Consider the following 6,000-nt stretch of genomic DNA (forward strand, 5'->3'; position numbering starts at 1 on the left):
CAATTATAATTGTTTTTATAATATTAAGTATTCATTTTATATTTCTTAAGTAATATTTTCAATAGAAAAAAATATATTTAGTGATAACGTAAAAGTTTTTTACACTTTTACAAGGTTGTCCACCATTTATATATAATCATCATGTATTATTAAATGAAATTAATATAAATGAACAATAAATGATATACTCAGTGTGTATAAATATTTATTGTTTCATCCTGGTCATCCGGATATTTTAGCTGTCTAGGATGGCCTCTCCTCTAGCCAACTAAGGATCGAACATAACCGATTGAAGGACCTAGTCGAAGCCGTTGCCTTAGGCCGAGCATTCCAGGTCGGAGTTGCGACCACTCCCTGTCTGACACGTCACCAACAACACACTACCACGACATCTGCAACCCCACCTACCCCCTGCCAACACGACAAGGGTAAGCCTATAATACAACTGCTAGACCCACCACAAGCTACAAGTCAACTATGCACAAAATACGACTCTGCCAAAGCTATCTGACATGTGAAAAATAGCCCTCGACATGCCAGAATGAGCGAACATGCCAATAGTATCCTCTAGAGCCATATCGTCCACCTTTACCATTATAAATACGGGTCTCCTCTAATAGGAAGTATCACTTAGAACTTATCACTTGTCATTATTACTCTCTACTTACTTATTGCCTCTCATTTATTGCTCCCGAACATTACCTCTCTAGTCTCATACTGACTTGATCATCAGAGAACCTTTTTAGGTATCTCCACCTATGAGCCCAAGTCTACTTCCATCCAGATACCAGAGAAGTATTACTCGGACCTCTAGTGTGACCAATTCAATAAACCACATAAGAACGTTGGCACCGTCTGTAGCTTACCCACACCATGGTGACCACTCGAAATCAACCAGACCCCACCATCCAGATAGAACAACCACCGACAAATATGCCTCCAAACCACCACACACCTTCCATCAACCCCTCATTAGAGATACAACCCTCCCGCCAAGCCATTCAGAGTCACACCACTGCTCCACCACAACCACCACTGACCAACCAACAACTCCTGCAAACCCTGGAAAGACATGAAAATAATCCAGCGGTAGGCCGAACTGTTGGAAGAACGACGCCAGTCAAAAATGGAGTCGAGTTACCGACCATCCCGATCGGCCTTTCAAGCACATATCGTCGAGTCCACCAGAGAGTCTAACCCTGTAACGCCCCGAAAAGCACTTCATGAATAATGTAATTAATCTCTTAGAAAAATGGGTAATTTTTTTTTTGTAATACGTAAAAATCACAAATTGTTTTCCTTGAATACATTTCTTTTTCAAAATGTCACATTTTTAGAAACAACGGAAAACTAAATAGCTGATACATAACAACAATTAAAAATGGTACAACACTTTGTTGAATGTTTTTCATTATAAAAGACTTGACCCTGCAACACACACAACAAGGTGTTGCTTGGTTTCGTACAATGTGTTTAGAAAATACAGGGCGAAATCAAATTGTCGCCTAAACTGAAGATATACAAAATAGGCTGAGTTATTAAGCACTACAAGAGTACCCTAAACAAATACACTAACCCTAAAAAGCAAAACTGAAAAGGAAATAGCTTCTAACGGCTAGCTCTAGTGCTAATAGGGGCAATAGAACTCTCACTCAGGTCCTCCTGCATCTCGGAGTCCGAAGAGAGATCTACCACTTCGATAGAGTCCTCTATGTAGACCAACTCCACACAATTGTACTCCTCAACGTCCATATCCTCCATAGTATCATAGGCCGAACCCCGTGACCTAATCCCTATTCTAGCATCCGCCTACGGTTCTGGCATGGTTCACCAAACAACTCTCCTTCATGGTGGGAAACATATCACATCATTCCAACTCCTTCGCCTCGTTGATGTCCCTGCAACAGCTGGTCCACAAGGAGTCGCAGACTGGGTGGATGACACAATAGGTATTGGCCTCCGTTCTGGCAGAGTGAAAGAGGTCTCTATGTCCGCAAGATGAGATGGGAAGCGCATTGTGGTGCCATCACACACCATCTCTAGCTACAAGGCACAAGGGCATGTGTAGGTGTAGCGATCCCCGTCAATCCTCCATGCCCCCTAATGGGACTCATCTCACTTAGACTCTCCCTCAAGGCTTTGTTGATGCATCACCACCATCATCAACCCTCTCAACACCTCGGGGCTCGTTCGTCTCCCGTAATTTTCCTCTCCACTACTTCATTATTCACAATGAATATGCACACTAACCGAGGTTAACATATTAAATCTTTTAGTCATTCTTTTATTGCGATCAGTCCATCCTAAGACATCTCCACCGGGAATGCTTCTAGTGTGACCCGATCTTAACATCAACAAAGGAAAACCTTATCTCCACTACGAACCATCGCTAAATCACCATGGACGGCCCAATAGCCAAGCCTCTTACTGTCAGACGATCTTGCTGTGTGGGAAAAACATAACCTTTCAGGCCTCGCTGTTGAAAGAGTATTTTTAGAGGTTTTCCTCCGCAACAAATTGTCCCTGACAATGGTGCCAATTTGTTGAAATGATTTTTCTCTTCCGTGTGTTTTCTTTATTTGGTTAAGTAAGTGAACTCAGTTTTATTCTTTGTCGCCATCATGGCTTTGTTGAAATAAATTCCAACACCGACATAATGGTTTCAAGAGTATTCTAGTTATAACTTACTTCTAATAATCATGTGAATAAGTTATTCCTTCTTTGCCCCATCTCGGCATTGTTAGAATAAATTCTAACGCTGGTACAATGGTATCAAAGCAATCTCCTATTACATAATTATTAAATACATTTGAATACCATCTCGATTTTGTGGAATAAATTCTAACACTGGTTTAATGACATTCTAATGTACAAAAGTGATGAATAGGTAGTTGTTAGAAACAAATAAATAAATAAAGAACAAAAGAATGATGATGTTAAGTGACCTTTATTTATTTATTCCCTTTCGGGTTCCTTTTATTAACAAACCAAACCTCTTCCTTAAGGAAGGTTGGTATTAAAGAATAAATAAATTGTGGAACGTAAATAACAATAAATAAAAGTTAGTTAGTTAGCTTCATCACTTTTGTATATTAAAAGGTGTTTCAACAAATAAATTTATACCTCATTACTATTTTACAATTTAGTTAGTTAGCTTCATTACTATTTTACAATTTACACCTCTTTCAAGATTCAATTGTAGTATAGTATAGGGTTATGTCGAACCACAAGGAATTGATGAAAGTATTTCTCAACTTCTTATGTATTTGAACTACTTAGACAAGTTCTTATGTTTTACTTTGATTAACTCCAAACATTAAGGTCTGAATTCCTCCTTTTAGTGTATGTCCTAAAATGGTAGAATGATGATCTCTTATATTCACTACTAAACAATACTACTTCCACAAAGAGACTAGGTTGTCACACCCTAATCTTGTCTACACTAATATTGAAGTTGTAATGAATATAAGATCTTAAGAAAAGTATGCTTAACTTGGCAAATAAAGTAAGTAGTACAACTAATGCTTAGTTTATTTGTTAAGTGTTTGAGACAAGTAATTTTTCATGACTTGAAATCGGTTTTTAGGTGATCAATCTAAAAAGAGCATTAAGAACTTCTCAAACAAATAAAATTAACCAAAGCACCAACTTGAATGATTAAAATTCAAATTTAGAATAAAAGAAGAAGAAGAAGAAATACATTATCAACTTTCAAATGAAATTGTTAGGAGAATGACCCATCCATCCAAGGATTGGATGCTTTAAGTTCCAAATGAGATTACAAAATGGATTTTTGCATCTCATTTGCCTTCTCCTTTCTCCTCTTGAATTATAAACTAAAAACTATAACACTTACTCACAAAAGCTTCTATGAACCGAGCTTTCAAACTAAGAAATAAGAAGAGAGAATTGTTTTTTCTTAAGGGAAGAGATAGTTTTTGAAGGAAGGAAATGCCTTCCTATTTATAGAGTCTTCCCTGCCACCGCTGTGCTGCTTGTTTGCACCGCTCAGCAGCTGACCAAACCCTTCAGCATGGGTTTGGTCACTTGGTCACCTCCTTAAGCTTGACTCACTAAGGCTAGTTGTTAGCTATGGGACCAAATATGGTGAGCTACTCCTGAAAAGCCTATGGTGGGCTACTTGAAGTGAGGTCATGCATGACTTTATGGTTTCTTGATGGCTAAGTTAATTCTGGGTGCACACCGATGAGCACACATGTGGCACCGCTAAGCTGCGTGCTTGAGCAACTTTGACCGTGCTGACTGAGACGTGGCTTGGTTCTTGCTGACCTGGTCAGGTATCTGGTTCACCGTTGAGCACACATGTGGCACCGCTGAGCTGCCTGCTTGAGCAGCTTGGGCGTGTGCCAGGCTTGTGCCTGACCGTGCCAAGCTTCTGTTCTGATCGTGTCAGGCTTTGTCTGGTGCTAGGCTGAGCGGTCAAGAAGGTCCACTAAGCTGCCTGCTTGAGAAACTTGGTCTGTGCCAGGTTGGTTTGATTGAGCCAGGTTAGGTCTGACCGTGCTAGGCTGGTGTCCAGGTTAGCTCATCGTAGCTTGGTCCACGCTAAGCTGCCTGCTTAAGCACCTTGAGTTTGACTTCTTTTTCTTCTTGGACCATGAGTCTTTATTCTCTTTTCTTTTTCTTTCTAAATCCTACAAAACACATTAAAGAGAAATACAAACACAAATATACAAGATTGTGATATTTTATCCGAAAAGTATTGTTTTCAAGTTGGTTTTTCTCTATTATGCTTAAGATAAGTGCCATAAAAGTGTATGAAATTTAGGTATTTTTGGCACTTATCACTCGCTCTTAACAATGTAATTGTTAGCACTTATTACTTTGGTTATAATGAATTTCTTGTACAAACTCTCAAGAATCTAATATAATTTTTTCTTTCTTACGAAGTTTACATCCTTGAGGTAAGATATCTCCAATGAAGGAGTTTTATAGGTTTTATTGAAGAGAATGGGTTTGAGAAAGTTGAAATTGAAGAAAGATGAAACCTTGGTAGAAAGGTTATCATTGGACTCTCTCCCAAGTGAGAGTTGGCGCTCAAACGATAAAAAATTAGCCAATCTTCTTGGAGACCTCTCGCCCAGGCGAGAGCTGTCGCTCAAGCGACACAGGCAAGCAAAATTACTAGGACCTCTCGCCCAAGTGAGACTAGTCGTTCAAGTGGAAAAAGCAAGCAAAAATTATTGAAGACCTCTCGCTCAAGTGAGACCTATCGCTCAAGCGACAAAAGCACGCCAAGCTTTTTGGAGACCTCTCACCCAAGCGAGAGTTGTTGCTCAAGCGAGGGCTCTGATAATCTATTATACCTAATGCTAATCGATTATCTCTAGTTACAGTTATTCGATTAATTTTCATCCATGGATGACCACAACATTACTCCACACATAGACAAAACTTAAACGATATGGCTTAAGAAACCACCCATACTTAATCCAAACAAACAAACAATTGATTAAGTACAAGATTTCTTAATACCCAAGACAACTCCAAACTTTTGAGGTAGTTTAGGAGATCAGGATATCATATTTTGACACCACTATGTCACGATGTATTCTCCATCACCTTAGGTTGTCGAGTGAGTGATTCCCTTTAAGTGTGAATGAGTAGGTTGTCCAACTTCGGAAGTAAATACAAAAACAAATTAATGGATTTGTGAGTTAAATTTTATGCATGATAACCCTAAGAAAAAGACATCTTTTAACCTATCATGGTCTCAATCACTTTCATCCATCTGATTCAAGATTAAATATTCTTGATCTACCCCTTATCATCGAAAGTCTTGTTTAAGAAAACAATCCCCTTTAATCTTAATACTTTAACAAAGTTTGTATTTTTAACTTTAACCCAAATTAATACTTTCATGAAGACTTTTTAAGCATATTCACCACTTTTGGTAAGTTTCTTACCAAAAATCAACACTTAATATCAAGATCTCTTAAGTTAAACTTACCACTTTAAAGTAAGATAACTCAAGTGGAT

The sequence above is a fragment of the Lupinus angustifolius genome, chromosome LG14 (assembly GCF_001865875.1).
Source record: "Lupinus angustifolius cultivar Tanjil chromosome LG14, LupAngTanjil_v1.0, whole genome shotgun sequence".
Taxonomy (NCBI): Eukaryota; Viridiplantae; Streptophyta; class Magnoliopsida; order Fabales; family Fabaceae; genus Lupinus; species Lupinus angustifolius.